Source organism: Ochotona princeps, chromosome 7, assembly GCF_030435755.1.
Source record: "Ochotona princeps isolate mOchPri1 chromosome 7, mOchPri1.hap1, whole genome shotgun sequence".
NCBI classification, from domain to species: domain Eukaryota; kingdom Metazoa; phylum Chordata; class Mammalia; order Lagomorpha; family Ochotonidae; genus Ochotona; species Ochotona princeps.
The window spans coordinates 84,125,548-84,148,071 of record NC_080838.1 but is presented as its reverse complement, the minus strand read 5'-3'; positions in this window follow the sequence as shown (position 1 = coordinate 84,148,071).

The following is a 22,524-nucleotide window of genomic DNA, read 5'->3' as shown; positions in this document are numbered from 1 at the left end:
TATAGCAGTAAAGTTGTATGGTCTTGGTCTAACCTGTATGGAAAAGAGTGTGGAAATTCCTCGGAAAACTGAAAATAGAGCCACTATGTAACCCAGCTATCCTACCTGTGGGAATGTAGCCAAAGCAGATGAAAGCAGCATATGGAATAGCTACCCACACTCCCGTGTCCACAGCAGCTCCGTTCATAACAGCTAAGATAGGGAATGAATATAGAAATCCGCTGATGTTTAGATAAAGAAAATGTGTAATACTATACAATGACATAGCCATACAAAAAAAGATGAAATTCTGGTATTTGCAACAAAATAGATACAACTGGAGATCATTATGTTGAATGAAACAAGCTAGTTCAAAAAATAAAAATACCTCCTTTTCTTTTATTTGTGATAGTTACTATACATAGATACACTACCAGAGGTTTAATAAATTGTGATTATTTTAAATTTTACTGTATAGCCTGGCATGATGGCTCGGTGGCCAAATCCATGCCTTGTACATGCCAGGATCCCATATGAGTGCCAGTTTGTTTCCCAGCTGCACCACTTCCCATTCAGCTCCCTGCTTGTGGCCTGGGAAAGCAATAGAAAGCAGCTCAAAGCTTTGGGACCCTGCACCTGCATAGAGAGACCCCAAAGATGCTCCTGGCTCCTGATTTCAGATCGGCTCAGCTCTACTGTTGTGGCCACTTGGGGAGTAAACCAGCAGACAAAAGATCTTTCTCTCTGTCTCTTCTTCTCTCTTAAAACCTGTGTTTCCAATACAAATAAAATAAATCTTGAAAAATAAATAAAATGTACTGTATATGAGTGCAGTGGGCATTTTATCACTTGATTATCAATTACAGCTGCTACCTATATTCCTAGTGAACCACTGTCCTTTAAATTTTTACTTAAAGAATCTTTCATTTAGTGGAGCCTTAATCTGTAATGTAAATAAAAATTTTACTATCTTGGGGTCTGCATTGTGACACAACGGATCAAGGCACAGTTTGCAACACAAGCATCCATCATGGGCAACCATTCAATTCCCAGATGCTCTACTTACGATTCAGCTCCCTGTCAATGCACCTGAAAAAACAGCAGAAAATCACCCAACTACTTGGAGCCCTGCGTCCAAGGGGGAGACCTGGAGTTCTATACTCCTGTCCTGGCTATAGCCATCTGGAGAGTGAACCAGTGGATCTATCTCTCCCTGTGTGTGTAACTCTGTCTTCATATAGAAAAATAATAAATGTTAAAAGAAACTATCTCAAAAACTAACAACTAAAGAAACTTTTTTGTGTGCTTTATTTGCTTGGCTTTGGACAAGTTTGGTCTCAGAATGCCAGCACACTTCAGAGAGGAGCGTCCTCCCACTTTTACTGTTACTGTTTTCCAGAAGTCATCTGCCTCCCTTGGCTTTGCAGGACCCAAAATTGATTGAAGTTGCAGGCCCCTTTGAAATCATGATTAGGCCCCAGTCCTCACGTCCCCGGAACCGAGCTGTGCCCTTCCCTGACCTTGGCTCCCTGCCTGTTGTGGGGTGCGTTGTGCTGAGTGCAGCGAGAGGAGAGTCACTCCTGAATACTGCTCAAGTTTCCATGGATCAGAAGAAGCTGGCAGAGCGGGGGAGGGAGTCAGTTACTGAAGGTATGAAGGATGTGGGGTCAGTCATCTACTTCACGCAGCTCACAGCAGTGGAAAGCCTCGGCCACAGTCACTTAATCACCTTATGCTTTAATGAGGTGCCTGCCTGGCTCCAGCATCAGGTCAATTTGACCAACTCTCATGGGATTTGCCGAAATTACTGGCTACCTTACGTGGCTTCAAGCCACAAGCTGGAAAGTGACACTGGAAATATTCCTGAAGCACCCAGTTGATGCTAGGCATCTGGTTGAACCATGCAGGTTGTTAGCCTTGTAGGCCGTCAAGCAGTGGCCATTTCATGCACTTCACCATAAATATAGCTGGCCAGTCAGTGGCAATGAGCCAGAGAGCAAAGCTGACACAGCCCTTGACCAGGCCGTGAAAAACAGACAGCTGACCTGGTGCCTCTGGCCAGGGGCCAACCCTGTGGTACTCTGCCCTGGGAGGGCGTCCAAGGAGCTTTCAGTCAGGGGTTGTTCAGAGACCACGTCTGTGCCAAGGACCGACACTGGGCTCCTGTGAACTGCGCAGAGGCCGGGTGTGGGGGCTACAGGCTGAAACCCCGGAAGTGCATTGAGTCACCGGGTGACAACCTCCAGTGATGCCCTGAGCAAAACCTGTTGTGTCCTGAACACTCACAGTGGCTTCTCTGTCTAGGGGCAAAAAGAACACTGGTTGATGGAGAAACTGAAGAGAAGTAGACACAAAGCCAGTAGCTTTGCATGGCACTCAAGTGTCTCCCAGAATTAATTCAGAGTTTATGAAATAGAGACAGAGGTCCCAGCTGATTTGGGAATTTTACCACTTATGGATTAGATTGCAGTGATTATCCAGGTGTAATGAACAGGAGGAAGCCAGAATCAATCTTTCTAACAAGATTCACTGTGCTGCTTTTCAGCTTCTGTTTTTCGGCATATATATGCTCAGTTATTTTCCCCCAGATGAATTAATTTGCCATTTCTGGGCTTCAAACATTTGCTTTCCTGCTCAGCATTCTGATCTCTGAAGCTGCTTTTATTTCTCGCCTTCCATTACCAAGGAGCCTGCTCTCCCCGGGTGGGTGCTCTGACGCACATTGATCCATGCCTTTCTCAAAACTCTAGCCCGTTTGAGGGGATTGGAAGCTTGAGTTCCTTAGGAAGCCATTTAGCAAAATAGTTAAAAATCTAAACAAACAAACACAAAAGACAAGCTTTGCAGCTAGAGTCACTGTGTAACATGACTTAGGATCCTGCAGCTAGAGTCACTGTGGATGGGGCACTGGACCTCTCTAAGGTGATTTCCATTTAAGAAAGGGCTCAGAAATATCTGGGTAGTCGATTTTATGAACAATAAATATAAAAGTGCACACACAATCATCCAACAGGGAGCTGAGCACATATTGTCCTTCACAAACAACAGCGGGATTTTGTTCCGTGTTTTCTGCAAATCTTTCTCATGATTTTTTCCAAAGGACAGAATTTGAACCACCTTGACTCAGTGTATTCTCCTGAGCTGGACTCTGCTTTGGAAATTTTGCATGCGTTACTGCTTCATTTTAAATCCCTTTAAGGTTGATATTTTTGTCAGTTTTGCAAATGAAACAGAGTGATCCTGTTTTAGGATAGAATTTTCAGAGCCAGAAAGACTGGAGTTCATTCTAATCTACAATTTACAAGTGGTGAGACCTAGGACCAGCTTTTCCATCTCTCTGGGTTTTAGTTTTTTCTTCTGAGAATGAGTGACACCAATTCTAAGCTTATAGGGACTCTGAAGAGTTCCTACATGTGGCACGTGCACAAACTATGAATTGCAAACCTGTTCACAGTAGACACCAACAAACATTATCTATTTTTATTATTTTCACAAAGGAAGGAGAGCACTGAGAACAAGCTGTGCAAAGCAACTAAGATGGCAAGATTCGGAGACATGTTCCAAGGGCAGGTCAAAGCCAAAATTGTGTGCTCTCTCAAGACACAAGGAAGTAAACTTGACTCTATGCTCAACACTGAAAAGCTTCTCCACTCACCTCAGGGCTGATCATGAATTGACTAATGGCGTGTGGTCATTCAGCTATCCCGTTCACCTATCTGTGGTCTTCCCGCTATCGCATGGTGGTTGCTTATAGCTGGTAGCTGAACTCCAGGTCTTTGCAATAAAAAGCTGAAGAGGAGAAAAGCTATGGAGATAAATACATAGACGAGAGCTGTTTGACCTCATACAGAATTCAACATCTTCAGAGAAGTGATATGAGCATGCTAAAAAGGAGAGTGATTTCCTGCCTGGAGGAAAGATAGTTTCTTACAAATGGGAATTTTCTGTTTATTCTATTTATGCATTAATTGAAATAAAGACTGGCCAATTATTGAATGTATTATCTTTTGTTATTTATTTCAAATACACATATCCATGGGCGCATTGCATGGCAAATCTTGTGATCTTGAAGTTAAGAGCTGTTTTCTCAATTAATATGTAAACAAAGAGTCTGCAAAAACAGGCCCATAGTCCATGTGAGTGGTGGGCAGGGACTGGACCTGGATCTGTCATCAAGGAAGTCTTAGGATCCTTGTGCCATGTTTGAAGAACATAGCATCAGGAGACAGCAAGGCCTAGACCATAGCAGGTGACAAGCACCATGCCAGACTCTTTTTTGTGTCCTTTGTCTTGGACTCGCCAACAATTCTGCACCTCTCCTTTACAGGGGAGATGAACATGCAGAAACGTGACACAATTTCCCCCAAAAGCATGAAAGTGAGATTTGGCTCAGAATCTAACTCAAAATCTTACACTCTCTCAACAGAAGACTCAGGGTTTGTGTGATTTAAACACTGTCTGGAGGAAGCCACTCTAAGCAGTGGATGCTGGCTCCCTTTGAAAATGACTCTCAAGCCAGACTGCTTGTAGGAAAATATTCTTAGTGTGAAAACTGTGAATATGACCAGTATTATAGAACATGTATTACAAATCTGAGCCAATGCAAGAGTGAATGTTTATCAACAAAGACTTTTTTCCGCAAGTGAAGTGCCACTATGGGAGTCTGCAAGTTGCCCTGTCCAGAAAGTGCCAGCCATGAGGTCATCACCTGTCCTGATTTCCAAGCATCAGCTCACCCCTCTTGCATGCATCCAGCAGTAAAGGATCCAACCATCTCAACACCCTTGCTCAAAAAGCTGCCATCTAATAAGTTATCATTGTGGTTCATCCCCAACCTTCTTGCCAGCTTGGTTAGAGCCGGTCTCCCGAATGTGGGTGTTCCCCAGAAAAGCAGAGTTTGAGGGCCTCTGAGAGCTTGCCCCTGGGGCAGCCCTGGCATCTCCCTGCAGATTCAGCTTGGTAACAGTGTGATCCCAGCACCAGGGTTGTCTGCGTTAGTCTACAGACCCGTCACTTTGGTTAGTGTAAAGTGCTCATGCCTTCCACACCTCCATAAAGAATTGATACAATGGAGACCAAGTACCTTCCTACCCAAACATAGGACCTGAGCCTAAGGTTTGTTAACTCCTGGATGAATTAGAGTCCATCTTTGCCTCAAGGAAGCCACAGTCTAAGACAGAAGCTTACAGCTCCTTCTCACAAAATCACAAATCACCAGAAGTTGTCCTGATGCAGAATTCTGATGCAGAAAATACTATGGAGAGTATCAAGTACAATTACATTAAAAAAATCTAAATCTGTCCCAAAGGAGCAAAATGCTGCTTGGAACCAGGAGAATGTCATCTTGTTACTTCCAAATGAGGGGAGATGCCTGGGCTCCAGACTCTGTCTCTGTTGACTCCCCAAAGCATGACTTCTAACTAGAGTATTGGGAGCTCCAGTCCTTCATAGGACCTCCTCTGACAGCTCCTCCAGCATTATGTTACTCAGTGCCACTGGCCCCTTGCTATCTGTCTTCCTTAATCTTCCTGTTAATTGTCTCCTGTCTGTTGCATAAATAAGGGTACTTCAAAACTGAAATTAAAAACTTGAAACCTGGGAAGGGTATCTGGCACTGGGGATCTGCACATCTCACTTTAGAATAGCTGGGCTGAAGTCTCAAGCTCCCGACTCCAGCTTCCTGCTAATGCAGACCCTGGGAGGCAGCAGGGATGGCTCAACTACATGAGTCTTCTGCAACCCATGTGGGACACCTTGATGGAGCTCCTGCCTTCAGGCATCAGCCCAGCAATTTTCTAGCCATTGTAGGGATTTGCAGAGTGAACCAGAAGATGGGAAGTGTGTCTGTGCATGTGTGTGTCTGTCTGTTCCATTCACATAATTTAAGTTTTGAAATCCACTGACAATTTCTTCATAACATGCATTTTCTCTTGCACTTTTTTGAGGAACTCTCCTGTAACATTTGAGGGTTTTAGTTGAAAGAGCAGCAAGATTAGTGAAACCACATCCACTCCCTCTCCTGAAAACCAACCATCACTGCCAAGTCAGCTGCCCTCTGGACTGAGGGCTGTGCTGTCGAAAACTCCCCTGCCAGGGGGATCCTTCCGCTTCCCTGTGCAGGCGCTGCCTCACGCACAGCCAACCCACTCCTGGAAAGGCGGATGGGCTGAGAATTGGATGTGAATGCAGTTGCTCATCCCTAATGTCATTCCCTTGTCTTCAGCTCCATGTGCTGCCCTATAGCCCTGGCTAATAACCAGCAAGCAGGATATGAGCACGCGCATGAATTATCCTGTGGACACTCCTCAATTTGCAAATCCTAATGCTACTTTGAGTACAACCTATGCCAAAACCATCATTTCTCACCACAATGTTTCATTTTGAAAGTAAACTTAGATTAAAACTTCCAGCAGCCTGTTGGCTGCTAGTGGGTGCCAGGCCGGGATCATCTGCATGTGTGGAGCCCCGATTCCAGCCACCATGTTCACACAGTGACCTGTCCCTGGGCAACAAGTGCACCATTTGGTGCCAGGCTCCACCTGCTGGCTGTCCGTTGGTCAGCTCTGGGGTTTGGGGGCTTTGAATTGCTGCTTAGGTAGCTCCATGTTAAGCCCACTGTACTTCTGGGATGTCAGTCACTCCTGAAGACTCCCAACGACAGAGTAACTTTTCCTTTGAAGGTAGACAAGGGTAATGAGACCTGGTAGGTTTGAGGAGAGGGACCAGATGATCTTTATGGAAAAGTCTGATATACCAACTTCCTATCAATCCTGTGTAGAACTTGCATTCACTGAACAAAGCTGAGCACCGAACACCAGTCCCTGCAAAAGCTAAGGCTCAGGGCTTGTCTAGCATGATCATATCCTATTACCTGACATGATGATGGATCAGGAGACATGTCTCATTAGGCAGGGCCGTGACATTAACTAGCACACAAGGGGACCATATCCAGGGGTAGATTCTGTGGCGGGGAGGGGTGGCCAAACCCTATGGAAATACTAGCCCCACTGGTTAGCTCAAGAGTTGGGGTGGTGATGGACTAAGCTAGGTGTGACCAAGGAGCCTGCCATCACTCACAGATAAAGGAACCCACAACAATCTGGACTGGTCAAGGCAGCAGCACCCGAATGTGCATTCTGAATAGGTTGTGAGGTGGGCCGGGCTGCAATGTTCACCAGCTCATTCATACAAGGCCAAATGGAAGGCCAGACTATGCCGGACACTGACCTAACACCCACTGGCATGTGTGAGAACTAGGTCTGGAAGTATGTCAAGTAGAAAAACTTGGGGAAACCCTGGCGGGTCATAGCTCCTGCTGGTGAACACATGGTCCAGACCTGGGGGTCAGCCAACTGGGCAAAGTAGCCCCAATGGCTGGCTAATGTGTGGGTTGGTAATGGAATGGGGTGTACCAGGCAGGACTGAGCTAACCTTAGCCCACAAGCAAAATTAGAAATCAGGATGGAGCACAGGTCATGCTGACCTAGGCTCCTGCATCTACTGGTCTGCTTGAGCCAGAGATGCTAAACCACAGCATCTAGGGTAGGGGCTGGGACAGGTGAGGGACTGTGCCAAGCTGAGTTAGAGCAACCACTGGCATGCGTGTAATCTATGGCTGGGAACAGGCCCAGTTAGGGAGCTAAGGGGACATTCTAGCTGGGTTGAGGTTCCCACCAAGGGGCTCGTGGGCTAAAATGGGGGCTGCGTTCTGATCTGGATATAACTGTAGTTTCCCTTGGCACAAGTGTGGGCTGGGACTGGATGCACCAAGCCAGGCTAGATTCCAACACCATCTGGTGCTCTGGAGGATCAGGGGAGATATGGGATGGACAAAGCTAGGTCTTGGCCCCTACTGAGCCATATGTGAGCTGTATGTGGCTATGGACAAGCTGTGACTGGGCTGAAACATCAAACAGTAAGAATCAGATTGGGTTGAAGGCCAGTCAGGAGAAGTCACTGTTCCTGCTAGGACAGAAGGTGAATTGAGTAGGGCTGGCTCATGGACCCCCTGGTATGCGCGAAATCTGGCACTGGGAGAGGTTCTGATGGAGGAGCCTGGGCAACTCCTCTAACAGAACACAGTCCCTGCAGGTAAGCGCAAGAAGCATAATAGGAAACAGCCCAGAACAGGCCATGGGAAGTTTCACACTGGCATACATTTGACATGAGTCGAAGGCAGACCAGGCTGAACCCATTCACATCACCCACTGATGAATCTGAGCACCAGAGCAGAGTGTGGGTCAAGCCAGGTTCGGTCACGACACATACCAGTGCACATTAAGGAATGCCAAGGTGAAGTGACCTGTACCAAATGTGACCACAGCACCCAACCAGCACATGTGAGAACCAGGGAGGGAGGGGGCAGAGCCTGCATGGGGAATGTGGGGGGCCCCCCTGCTGGACAGCTATTCCCACCAGAGAGTGTGAGCTGGGATGGGCACACCAGACTGGGCAGGACTACAACACCTGTGGGCCTCATGTGGACTAGATCAGGGAAAAGCCAGGCTGGGCTAATTGTTCCTACTGGTGCGAATAAAAATTAGAGTAGGTGAGGGTTGGTTGGGCTTAGTTGCAGCATCAGCCGGCAGAAGCTGGCACTGGGGGCTAAATCTGTCAAGTTATACTGCAGAACCACCTGGAGAGTGCAAAATCCGGGAGTGGGAGTGGCCTAGAAGGGAAATAGTGGGCTCCTCCCTCTTGGGTTACCACTCCCACTGGAGGGCACAAAAACCAGGACAGGGGCTAGGGTGGCTAGACAAAAAGGCACCCAACAACAAACATGAGGGCTGGATAGTCGGGCTGGTTTGGTTGAACTAGGCTTTAATGCCCATTGTCATGCACTAGCATGTACTAGAGCTAAATGGGATGTGGGACAGACTGGACTAGTCAGCTGCTCATACTGGCAAACCAGAATAGGGGGCAGGCCTGGTGGGGGTTATTGTGGGTCACTCCAACTAGGCTGCTGCTCCCACTGGTTTATGTGAGGACTGAGTGTGTGCTGGGCAGAATCAGGCTGGGCTGAAACACCCATTGGTTCCAGTGGAAGATAGGGCTGGAAACAGAACCGACCCAGGAATTGCAACCACCAGCTGATCGGGGCGATGGACTGTGCCGGGCCCTGTGCTTGCAAGTACACACAAGAATATGGTCTGGGAACACCTCAAAGTTTCTTTGGAGATTTCCCCAATCGAAATGCTGGACTCAGAACCCTAACCATGAAAAGACAGAGGACAGAACAAGTGAGTCACTACCCCAGCCATATGTTGGCAGTGAAAAACTGGGCAAACAGAGACTCTATGATGGACTATGTCAACCAGTGGATTCTGCAGCGACCTCATCATGCTTGGAATGGTGAGATTGGCAACAATTCATAACTGTTCAACTATCAAAACCACTTGAGCAAGATTCTCGGAGCATGCCTCACATCAAGGACCTGGGATGGGTGGGAGACTGGGTGGGGCTTCTCCCTTTATCTCCTCCTTTGCCACAGATACAGGAAAAAATGCGGAAAAAAATAGTCTTACCCACTTTCCTGTCGCCCTTGAACCTTTTTTGCCCTAATTAACTATGTAAAGAATGTCAAAAATAAAGAAAAAAATGTTGTATAAAAAAAATAAAAGAAAGTAAAGTTACGAGTTGCTTCCTTATATTTCATGTCATCTTAACTTTTTTAACCTATTTTAAGCTGCAAAGTTGCAAAGCTTAATTCCAAAGCAGTCATGGACTTAGAAGACTCAGTGCAGACCCAATCACCTGCTTGAATTGTCTGTACTTGGTGAAAGCAGACAAGCATGTCTAAGTGGGCAGTCAATGTCTGCTAAACACATCAAATAGTAGTAGAGCCAGAAAAGTAAAGCAAATGCTGGTGTATTACGGGAGAAGCTGCCTTTGAAGTGGATGTCAATGTTAAATCCTAGCAAACACACAATAAAACAAAAACAAAGCTTTCTTATAAATGAAAAACTTTAAAGCCAGAAGCCAAACAAAAAAGTTGAATTTACTCTTTATTCTTCAGTATCTTTTGATTTCATTTTTCTGTGTACTCATGGGTAATTGTATATTCTACTTTATTTTCCATGTGCTACTGAATCATGCCAGCTTTCTTGTTAAACACAGACCCTGAGAATGTGTTTGCAGCTTGAGGGACACCCCAAGACCTTTTTCCCTGCCTTTCCACATAACGTCAAAACACACACAAGCATGGAAATAACAGGCCGATGGCAGAATGTATGGAATACAGGACCAAGAAGCATGACAGGCCATCACGGACAAAACCAAAACAAAAGGCAAAGGCAGACATTGAGACAGGCAGGTGCCAACAAGAGGAGAAACAAGCAGGCGACATTCGACAAGTCTTTCTAAACTCTCATACAACCTCCACAGGAACGGCGGGCCTTACAGCTGTGGGAAGACTCCCCAAAGCTCCTCCATCCCCTCCCTGTCATTTGCTGCAGCAAATTATAATCCACAGAAATATATGTTGGCTTTGGATCTGCTTGCAGATTAAGTTCCAATGCCCAGGGGTGAGCATTTGCCACAGCAGTCAAGACACTGCTTAGAGAATCTACATCCCATAGCGCAGTGCCTGCAGCAAGTCCCAGTTCCTCTGGTTCGAACTCAGGTGCACCCTGGGAGGCAGCAAGCCATGGGTCAAGTACTTGGACCTCTACCACCAGACATGAGAAACCCAGACTAAGTTTTAGACCCCTAGATTTGACCTGACTTTGGCCTAACCTGTGGGGAGCGGGGTGCTGTAGCCACTCCTGGAATTGGTAGGGGCCGTTGCAAGATGGTGGCTGGTCAAGGGCCAGGAGGCAGAGTCGGTCTCACCAGCAGGTAAACAGGAAGTCACAAGGATAGGCTAATGTCCTGGCTGTGATTACTGGCCTATCACGTAGCGCCAAGTGGACCCATGGGGAGAAATGATTGGTGGAGAATGATATAAAAGTAGCCGGTAAAAGCTAGGCAGGGGACCACGAAGGACTGGGATGATGGACGGACGGACTGGGACGGAGGGACAGAAGACGGGACGAGGGAGAAGGAGAACGGGCGGGAGGAAGGGTGCCGGAGAGGAAGTAGAAAAGAGGGATGCAGAAGCAGTAAAAGCAGTATGGAGAGACAGGGACAGGAGCAGTGGAGAGAAGGTTTTAAACGTAGCCGCTTTTGGCAGTGAAGTGTCCGGTTGTGGTTCCAGCTTTTCCCGGACCCCCAAGAGTATGACTCGGCGTTTTAGTGCCACCGCTGCTGGGCACCAGCGCTAACCTTGGCCTGGCCCAGCCCTGGCCATTGCAGGAGTGAAGCAGAGAGTTGAGGGTGTGTGTGTATGTATGTAACAGAGAGAAAGGGGGGAAGGCTACTAAGAGGGAGAGAGAGAGATCCAGTCCGTAAGTCCAGGACACAGAAGATTCTCTCTCCAGAAAGTAGGGCTGCAAAGTTTTACCTCTGAAGGGTTGTTTCTGATTAGATGATAAATGTTTTGCCTTTTGAGTCTACATCTCATTTAAGCACTTTAACCATAGTATTTATTATTACCATTTTATTTTAAGATTTACTTATTTGAACAGCACAGTGACAGAGAGAGAGAGAGAGAGAGAGAGAGAGAGAGAGAAAGCTCATCCACCCACTGGTTCACTTCTCTAAGCAAGAGGAAGAGCCCAAGCCAGGCTGAAGTCAGAGCCAGGAATTCCATCTGGGTCTCCCTGGTGGGCTACCACCCACTGTTTTTCAAGTGCATCAACAGGGAGCTAGACCAGAAGCTGAGCTGGCATGATTCACACTGGCACTCTGATATGGGGTGCTGCTATCCCAAGTGACGACTTAACCCACTGCCTGCTCCTTTTAGCCCTATTTTAATGAATAAAAATGAGGCACCTGAGGTCTTCCCTCCACCAAGATGCACTCACACAGCGCACTCCAAATATCTGATAAACATCGATTCAAACAGTGTGAAATACTTCAAAAGATTCACAGAAAATGGAGTTTAAGGGAAAACTTATTTGAGTGCAAAATGTTTTGAAATAAATGCAGTTTCTTCATACTCCACATTTTCCATGGAGATTTTAAAGGTGCCTCAACTGTATGTATTAAGTGATGAACAATCAAAATCTTTCATTCTTACAAAGATGTTTTAGCTCAATACAGAATGCATAATGCAAAAGGAAACCATGTAGCAGGGTCCTCCTCTGCAGGGTGCTGCACATGCTTGCATGTGCCTGTGACGGCACACACTGGCACTTACACACGGTGACCACAGGAGCCTTTCCACCATCATACAGAGTGCAGCATGATCTTCTTGTGTGTGCTTCTCCTACAGTCCTGGAGCAATGCCAGCCAAAACATAACTTGTAGGAGACACAGTCTTTCCATTGACTCCATTCACTGCCCCAAGTCTGTCTCCCCCAAACTCCAGTTACCTGCTCTGACAGGCCACTGAAAGCCTTCTCACCACCATGTCATGTGAATGAAAGCATCTCAAGAAATGTTTGTTTGCACATTGGTCTGTACCATGATGACAGGGTGGACACAGTGCTGCCACAGCTCTAGACTTCCCAGTTCCTTCCTCATTATCCTTTGGGCAGCACCCTCATCCCACCAGGACTCTGTGGAGCTGTCCAGGGCCAGACAAGGACAGAGGACCAAACCAAGCAGCAACAAAGTCTAACACCATTGCTGCTGCTTGGTAGATGTCATGACATGCAAGCCAGGCTGTCCTGAGCAGACAAGAAGCCAGCCAGCCTGTGAGAGGTGGCTGGTAAAGGGGACTAGGAAACACCCACAAACCCAGCCTTGGTGCAGTGAAGAAGTAAAAGCAGGCGGCAAGTCAGGTTGCACCACAAGTCCGCCAGTGTCTGCACAATCTGCCACTGAGAGGTGGCCTCACAGATTCTGCGGGAGAGCATAAGAACCAAGGCTGGCTGAGCAGTCCGCAGAAACAGAAGAACAATAAATGTCCTTCAGGACCAGGGAGGAGAGCTTTCTCTGGTCCGAGAGCCTGGCTCCACCTCTGGACCCCCGCCCTCCCTCGCAATGACCATCAGGATCACTTTGAAAACCCCTCACAGCAAACAATCATACAAACTAAAAAAAACCTAAAATAAATAGACAAACAACAGAAAGTAGAGCTTGAAATCTGACAGGAAAGAGCTGGCGTGGATTGGCTCATGCCTCGCTGGGTGGGACACAAAGATTAGTTACTCTTCACCATGGTGTTGAGGATTTTCCTGCACACCCCCCCCCCAAAAAAAATGTTCTGCACCTTAAATGTCGACAAATATCTTGTTAGAGTTACAAGCCAGTCTAGATTATCCTAAAATCTGCCAAGATCAGCAAAATTATACTTCAACACAACAAATGGCTAAATACTAAAATGAAATAGACACGAGACAGCTGAATGGTACCTTATAGCCATTTTAAGGTATATAGCAGCCGGTCCTGTATGTAAACTAAAATTGAAATGTCAATGAGCTAATCATAGGTTGTGGTTAAGACTTGCTTTTTTTTTTTTTTTAACATACTGGTTACTCAAAACCATGTCAATTCCATAATATTGCAAATTGCTGTTGATGTTATATTGGGACTCTTAATTGACTGTGATGATATTCTACCAGCTCTAACTTCGGACCAGAAATGGTCTCCCCAAGAAACTGTTCAACCCATCTGGACAATAAGTAGCTGGACTCTATGCTTGGTATATGTTTGCAAGGAAAGAATCTTGATTGAATTTGAACTGTAATACTGCATCAAGGTGGAGGAATCCACCAGGGGGGAGGGGAGGGGGAGGGGTGGGGGGATTCCCAGAGCCTATGAAAATGTCACATAATGCAAAATAATTAATAAAAAAAAAAGAACCAAGGCTGGGAGCAGCCCAAACTAAGCCAGGCTACAGTGCCCATCAGCATACATTTGAGTCAGGTCTAGGGGTGGGCCAGGCTGAGCCAGTTCATAGCACCCTTTGGCAGATGTCAGAGCCAAGACAGGGTGCAGGACAGACCACACTGGGCTACAACACCAGCCGGTTCACATTAGGACTAGGACTAGGGGCTGGGCTGGGCTGGCTGGACCAGCTGGGCCGGCTGGGCTGGGCTGGCTAGGCTGGGCTGGGCTGAGCTGGTCTGGGCTGGGCTGGGCTGGCTGGTCTGGTTGAGCTGAGCTGGGCTGAGCTGGTCTGCACTGGCTGAGCTGGGCTGGGCTGGGCTGGGCGGTCTGGTTGGGCTGAGCTGGGCTGAGCTGGGCTGAGCTGGTCTGGGCTGGCTGAGCTGGGCTGGGCTAGGCTGGCTTGGCTGGGCTGGTCTGGGCTGGCTGAGCTGGGCTGGGCTGGGCTAGCTGGGTTGGCTGGGCTGAACTGGCTAGGCTGGGCAGGCTGGGCTGGGCTGGGCTGTGCTGGCTGGGCTGGCTGGGCTAGGCTAGGCTAGGCTGCAGCACCAGCCAGCATGAGCTGGAACTGGGGGCAGGTCCAGGCTGAAGCACCTGCTGGTGAATGCTGAAGTGAGGCAAAGCCAATCTGGGCCACATGCAAGACCCAGGATAGGGGTGGGGGCCAGGCCAGCAGGGAACTGTGGGGGCTTCCCCTGCTGGGCCACTGCTTCTGCTGGTGAGTGTGAGAGCTAGGGATGGGGGCAGACCAGGCTGGACTAGTGACCATATCAACAGACGCATGCATGACCCAGAATAAGTGCAGGCTCTTTGGGTTTTGCCATAGCGTTGGCTAGCAAGCGCTGCACCTGGGGGCAAATACTGCCAGGCAAGGCTATTGAGCCACCTGCAAAGTGCAAGCCCTGGGGCTGGGAGTGAGCCTAGTAGGGAAATTGTAGGTTTCCCTCTGATGGGCTTTTCTCCATCCCTGGGTACTGATGTGGTTGGGTTACCGGGAACAGCCCTCCCACTTGCCCCAGATATAGGAAGAAAAAGGAGATTGTGGACAGGCATCTCATTCACTTTTCCTCAACCCCCCTACCCTAATCAGTGGTCCACATGGGCATGTATCCCTCTTAACTATGGAAACATCATTAAATATAAAGTGAGTTTATTATTAACAAAAGTGGGAGCAGGGACCAGCTATGATCACACCAAAAAATGCCCATGCTTACCTTAAGGACAATTTTGGTCAACTACCAGCCGGCAGTTTGTGGAAGGCTAGGCACACAGAAAACAAACCATGAGGCACCAGCTTGGTGAGTGTGGACTTACAGGGAATGAAGGTTCCTCCACCAGGAGATCTAACTGGGCCTCGAGCAATAAATGCTCACAAAGGTGGCACAGACCCCTGCAGACAGAACCCAGAGTTCAATGCCGAGGTATTGTCTGGCTGAAGTTAGAAGATGAAAGCTTGGGCCCGGTGGTGTGGCCTTGAACGCCCCGGGATCCCATATGGGCGCCGGTTCTAATCCCGACAGCTCCACTTCCCATCCAGCTCCCTGCTTGTGGCCTGGGAGAGCAGTCGAGGACGGCCCAAGGCTTTGGGACCCTGAACCCGTGTGGGAGACCTGGAAGAGGTTCCTGGTTCCCGGCTTCGGATCGGCGCAGCACCGGCCCTTGCGGCTCACTTGGGGAGTGAATCATCAGACGGAAGATCTTCCTCTCTGTCTCTCCTCCTCTCTGTATATCCGGCTTTCCAATAAAAATGAATAAATCTTAAAAAAAAAAAAAAAAAGAAGATGAAAACTTTATACACATTCCCCAAGGAAAAAATTCCCACTTGCATATTTTATTGTCATCCCCCAGAAGGTTTCCTATTATACCACTTTAGCTCAGTGGAGAAAGACCATGGTGAGCACAACAACAAAAAAAAAAAAGATGGGGAAGGAGAGACATGAATTGTCAGGCTAAACCTCTGCCTGCAATGCCCATATCCCATATGGGCACCAATTTTAAGTCCTGGCTGCTCAACTTCCCATTAAGCTCCTTGCTTGTGTCCTGGGAAAGCAGTAGAGGAGAGCCTAATGCCTTTGGACCCTGCACTCATGTGAGAGACCCCAAGGAAGCTCCTGGCTCCAGGCTTGAATCCACTCAGCTCTGGCTGTTGCAGCCACTTGGGGAGTGAACCATTGGATGGAAGATCTTTCTCTCTGTATCTCCTTTTCTCTGTAAATCTAACCTTCCAATAAAAATTATGTTTTAAAAAATGTTATTACCAAGCAAATTTTTGTATCCACGTAGACAGTGCTCTTAAGAAAATGGAGTATTTCTTAGTGATTAACTTTGCTTAAAATTTGAAGACAGCAGTTATAATATACATAAAAGTTTTGTTCTTTGATTAAGAATACTGGTTATAGTACATCATTCATGTATACTTTTAATGTACCCCAAACTCGGATAGCGCTGCTCTCCCACACCCAGCTCCACATGCTCACCTGCATTCCCAGCTGTCCTTGTGGCTCTGAGATACTGCGAAAGTGGAAGCAACAGCTCCAAACAAGGACACACTCCGACTCTGCTCCCACCGCAGCCTCTGCCCACACCGAGGCGTGAGCGTACCTCTGCCGGCAGTCACATGCTTGTCTGCACCACGAGGCACTCATTCATCTTCTTGCTGGCCGTTACAGAAGCCCCCCCTGCAATGCCCACCCCAGCTCTCACACACACAGATCTCCCCCTCTCCGAGACACCAACCTCACACCTCCCTGTTACTCCTCCAGCCTCCCCTAAGCACTGAAGTCACTTTGTCAACCAAAGAACAGAATCACCATGTGAGTAATACATGCTAAGCACAAAGTGTTTATTTTTCATTTTTAAGACTTGTTTTATCATTGTTATTGGAAAGGCAGATTTACAGAGAGAAGGAGAAGCAAACAGAAAGAGCCTCTGTCTGCTGCCTAACTCCCCAAGTGGCTGCAGTGGTCAGAGCTGAGCCAATCCAATGCCAGAATGCAGGAGTTTCTTCCGGGTCTCCCAAGGCTTTGGACCATCCTCGACTGCTTTCCCAGGCCACAGGCAGGGAGCTGGATGGGAAGTGGAGCACCTGGGACATGAACTGACACCCAAATGGGATCCTGGCAGACGCAAGGCGAGGACTTTAGCCAGTAGGCTATTGCATCAGGCTCATAAATTCTTTTTTAAAAAATAGCACCAATCAGTGTTGTAACTCAGTGAGCTAATCTTACAACGCCTGCATCATATGTCCAAGTACTAATTCAAGTTTCAATTACTCCACTTTCAGGCCAAGTGTCTGCTAGGTCACACTCTGGGAGGGCAGCAAAGCATGGCTCAAAGCCTTGGGGGTTCCTTCCAACCATATGGGGAACAGAGTAGAATTCCTAGCTCCTGCTAACAGCCTGGCCGAGATGTGGGTGTTGCAGCCAGTGGATGGAGGATATCTGTGTGTGGAGTGGGGGCGGGGGGAGCTGTTTTGCCTTGTGAATAAATCTTTTTAAAATCATCCAACAAAGAAGATGACTAATACCAAGTAACATTTTATGTTCATACAAAGAAAAAATAAATGTTCATTTTGCTAACATTTGGTGCAGTTTTGTTGGGTCTGTCGCTTAAACCATTCCCTCTCCAGTACTGCAAACTCTCCTGTCACTTGATTGACCTTTCTCCCAGAAGGCTCTGTCTGCTTGCCTGGAAGCTCTGTCTCCTGCGAATGCTTCCAGAGCTAACTCCTCTGCCCCCTGGAGGAGAGAACACAGCTCGTCTCTCCTGCCAGAGTGCCTGCCTTTCATGGTGATGAAAGTGCCACACAACAGACCAAATAGTGAAGTGGGAGTCCCAGTTACAAAAGGCAACAGCACCACCTGTGAGATAACTTGGCTTACCTGTGTTTGCAATTAAATCAATGCTAAATAATTTCAGATAACTTTAGCTCCCTTTGCAAACACTGAAAACTCTCATTTCAGGCTAGTTACATAAACAACCTCAGTCTTTGTGTTTGGGGGAAGCATTTGGCTCAGTAGTTAAGACGCTGCTTGGCTGGAGCCGAAGGATTTTCTCAGTCTTGGAGCAATGAAACCAACAGCATCTCAAAACTGTCAAAACCACATTTCTCTCCACGTCAGACTTTCTCAGATGACATCGAATGGACATCCCCAGGGAATCGATGTGGTGCCTGATTCCACCCACATCGTAGTCCTAGCTCCACTCCTGACACCGGCTTCCTGCCTCTGTCCTTTCTGGGAGACAGCAAGGGAAGCCTCAAGCCCGTGGGTCCCGCCCCCTACGTGGGAGGGAGCTGCACTGAGTTCTGGACTGTTGTAAACATTTGGAGAATTAACTAGCAGATGGAGATTGTCTATATATCATTCTTTCCTTCCCTTTCAAATTATATATTTGTACTTAAGTAGAGGTGACAAAGAAGCGGACATAATTAACTGAACTCACTCTGTTGAATCAAAGAAGAAAAAGTTAAATTCTCCTTTGTCAGCATCTGCACTTTGTTAGTGGCAACAAGCTATTTTGATTGACATAGTGTCTTCCCTATGAATTTCGCTTGATTTTATGTAATGCATTCCAACCTTCGACTTGGGGTAGGTGAAATCCAGATACAAAATCAAGGCAGTGGAGGCATAGGACACAAAAAGGGAAATGACAACAATTAAAGCCTTGTTGGTCTCCTGGAAGAAGTGAAAAGGGGGTCAGAAGTTCTCCGGAGACTAGGGAGGTGAAAATGAGAAAATACTTCCGAGATTATAGCAGCAATGCAGCCATGGAGGTTGAGCTAGAGCATGTCCAACGTTTATTAGCTCTCCACAGCTTGAGTGTCACAACGGAAGCAGTGGGTGCAAAGGGGCCCTTTTGCTGGAGCCCTCAGCAGGCCCCTTGAATCCCAGGGCCCTCAGTCATTGTTGACTCTTTGCCAGTGACCCGAAAGTTAGAATAAATTATGATTTCTCCTAAAACCCATGTGCCATGATGCCTAATTGTGGCAGTTGTTAGCACCTCCTGGCTGTCCACTGTGTGTGGAATCATCTTAACTTACATGAAGAGACAAACCCAGGCATCTTCCCCTTTCCACAAGTGGAGTGGGAAATGTGCTCAAAGCAGGTAATAATGTCATTCGCAAGTTTGGGAACACTAAAGCTGGTGAGAATTAGCCAAAACACTGACACTGAATCACTGTCAGGGTAAACACTTTATGGTTCTTATCACTCTTATAACTAACTGAAAATCTCATTGATCCTAAGGTCCATTGTTGCCCTAAGAGAGAAGAAAATCTTTCTATTTAAACTAACACACATAGAGTTAGACTACCCGAAAAACAGCCAGGTTCAACAAAATCATGCTTCACCACTATGAACTGCTAAATACTAAAATTAAAATAGACATGAGACAGCTGAATAGTAATCTATAGCCATTTTAAGGTGTATAGAACCTGGTTGTGTATAAACTAATAATTGAAATGTCAATGTAGAAGTCACAGGATGTGGTTCAGAACTTGGCATTCTTTTTTTTTTCTCTTTTAACATACTGGTTACTCAATACCATGTCAACTAATTCCATAACGTTATAAATTGTTACCGATGTAATGTGGGGGCTTTTCATTGATCGGGATGATACTCTGCTGGCTCTACCTTCAGACCAGAGATGGTCTCCCCAAGAAACCGTTGAACTTATCTGGACAATAAGATGCTGGACTTTATGCTTGGTAGATGCTTGCAATGAAAGAATCTCAACTGAATTTGAACTGTGGTAATGCAACAAGGTGGAGGAATCCACCATGGGGGGGGGTGGGGGGAACCCAGTACCTATAAAACTGTGTCACATAATGCAACGTAATTAATTAAAAATTAATTAATTTTTAAAAATAAATAAATAAACTAAGACACAGTAATAACAGAACAGGCATGTGTAATTCTTGGAAAAAATAACTTACACAGGCTTCACTGGAAAAAGATTGCTTCATATATTAATTTTATAGATTAGAGAAACACGAACAAAATACTTAGTGCTTCCCAAAACCTTTTTGTGCTCCAGTCCAATCCTGAAACACTTCTCAGAGATACAGTCAACATATTTTTTTTCACCCCCAAAATAGCATCCTTCACATAGTTTAAACGGTTGGTGTAGCAGTCTGGCCCAAAGACAGCGTAATTCATCTAGAGCCTCTCATTGCTGGGCTTGTACGCCCGCCCAGCGTGTGAGGAGAACAGCTGTAGGCGAACACACCTGCCGTGGCAGTGTTCCCACCTTCTTCTAAACGTCAAAGAAGCAGTTTGACAGGGCTCTCCTGCCCTCCTCAAGGGCCACAGCGTGACCGCCACCTGGCTGCCGACGGTAAGACGGCACAGGTGCACGCCGAGCCAGGCTGCAGCGCAGCACCGCCGAATCCCGCATTGGGGCAGAGAGAAGGGCCGCGCTGCGGAGACTGCCACGGGACCCAGTGCAGGGCTGGCGGGGTCAAATTCATACTGCCTGTGGTGTGCTCGATCCCCGAGGTATCCAGAGACAGTCCGCCAGCCTTGCTTCTGGGGAAATGAGGCCCAGAGAGTCCCATTTTACTGTCGTTTTGCTTTTCTGTGTCTTCTAATACTCCTAGATTGATTCTGGTTGGCCATGATCATAACTGCGATGTGTAAGAGAATTTCCAAGCGGTGTTGCGTGATTGGACGCCGTTTTGTTCCAGGAAGGTCCGCCTTGCTAATGCAATCTACACCCAGAGAGTAGATCATCTGGGCGCACAGTAACTATCGTGTGTACTTGGGAGACGCTTTCCCAAGACAGCTGCCCCCTCGTGTGGGGCTTACACAGCTGCCAAGCGACAGGTTGCCCTGCACACGCTTCCGCAGGCAGCCCCCGGGCTCCGCGGCTGTTCCGGACACGGGCGCGCTCCGAGGGCTTGGCGCTCCTTCGCGTTTCAGAAGCAGAGCAGCACCATCTAGCAGCAAAAGTCAGAACTGCAATTCACAGTAACCTCCCAGACCTTTTCACAAAATTCGTTGATGTTGGCAAAATCAGCAATCGCGGAATGGATTTCAAACATCTTTTTTTTTTTTTCTCAAAATCTCTCTTGACTCTTTTCTCAGTTTCCAGAATAATATGAAACTGGTTTTTACGGTTGTATTCTGTGCCAGAAAACTCCACATTGTGCTGTGAATCTGCCACTTTGGACTGTAACTATGTGTTCTCTGTTTGTAATCCAGAAGTCACCAGCCGGAGCAAAGTGTTCACAAGGTTCCTCAGCACTGGGACGCAAGACAGAAGTGAACAGGCACTTGTTTAGCAAGTGGGGCTGAAAGCCCACAGGACTGGGTTAACTTCACGGTCGATGAAAGTCCCAGACTTGGTGAATATACATATTAACATAGAATAGATAGACAAGGAACAACAAGGAAAGCTTAGAATCAGACAGGAAACGGTCAGCGGGGATGCACTTATAACTCACTGGGTGGGACACAAAGATTAGTTACTCCTCACTGGGGTATGGAAGATTTCTCTGCACACCCCTCCTAAACATGCTCACCTAAACTGTTGACATATGTCCTGTTAGAATTATAGTTAGACCACCTGAAAAACAGCCAGGTTCAGCAAAATCATGCTTCAATGCTATAAACTGCTATAAGACTAAAATTAAAATAGGCACGAGACAGCTGAATAGCAATCTAAGCCATTTTAAGGTGTATAGAACACGGTTGAATATAAACCAAAATTGAAATGTCTATGAAGAAGTCACAGGTTGTGCTTGAGAACCTGCATTTTCCTACTAACATATTGGTTACTCAGTACCATGTCAATTAATGCCACAATGTTGTAAATGGTTGGAAATATTATGTTGGGGCTTTTAATTGGGATGATACTCTGCTGGCTCTACCTTCAGACCAGAGATGGTCTCCCCAAGAAACCATTGAACTTACCAGGACAATAAGATGCTGGACTTTATGCTTGGTAAATACCTCCAATGAAAGAATGTCAACTGAATTTGAACTATGGAAAGGCAACAAAGTGGAGCAATCTGCCGTGGGGGGGAGGGTATGGAGAGGGACGGGGGAAATCCCAGTGCATAAAAAATGTATCACATAATGCAATGTAATTAATTTTAAAAAAATGAAATGCAATAAAAATATATGTTTAAAAAAATAAGAATGTTGAAAAAAACATAGATTTCTTTTCTTTTTTTTTATTTAAAGAGTTATCTTTTATTACAAAGCCAGATATACAGAGAGGAGGAGAGACAGAGAGGAATATCTTTCGTCCGATGATTCACTACCCAAGTGAGCCGCAAGGGCCGGTGCGCGCCGATCCGAAGCCGGGAACCAGGAACCTCTTCCGGGTCTCCCACGCGGGTGCAGTGTCCCAATGCATTGGGCCGTCCTCGACTGCTTTCCCAGGCCACAAGCAGGGAGCTGGATGGGAAGTGGAGCTGCCGGGATTAGAACTGGCACCCATATGGGATCCCGGGGCGTTCAAGGCGAGGACTTTAGCTGCTAGGCCACGCCGCCGGGCCCATAGATTTCTTTTCTGATAGAAATGAAAATAATTTCTGTCCCTATAACCACAAAAATATTAGTTCATTGCCCTGCAAAGCAGCAAGTTTTATGTCACACCAAGTTATCTTATTCCAGCAGGTTTCCAATAATTGGTCAGAAATAAGTAGGTAGCTCCTCCAATGACCTT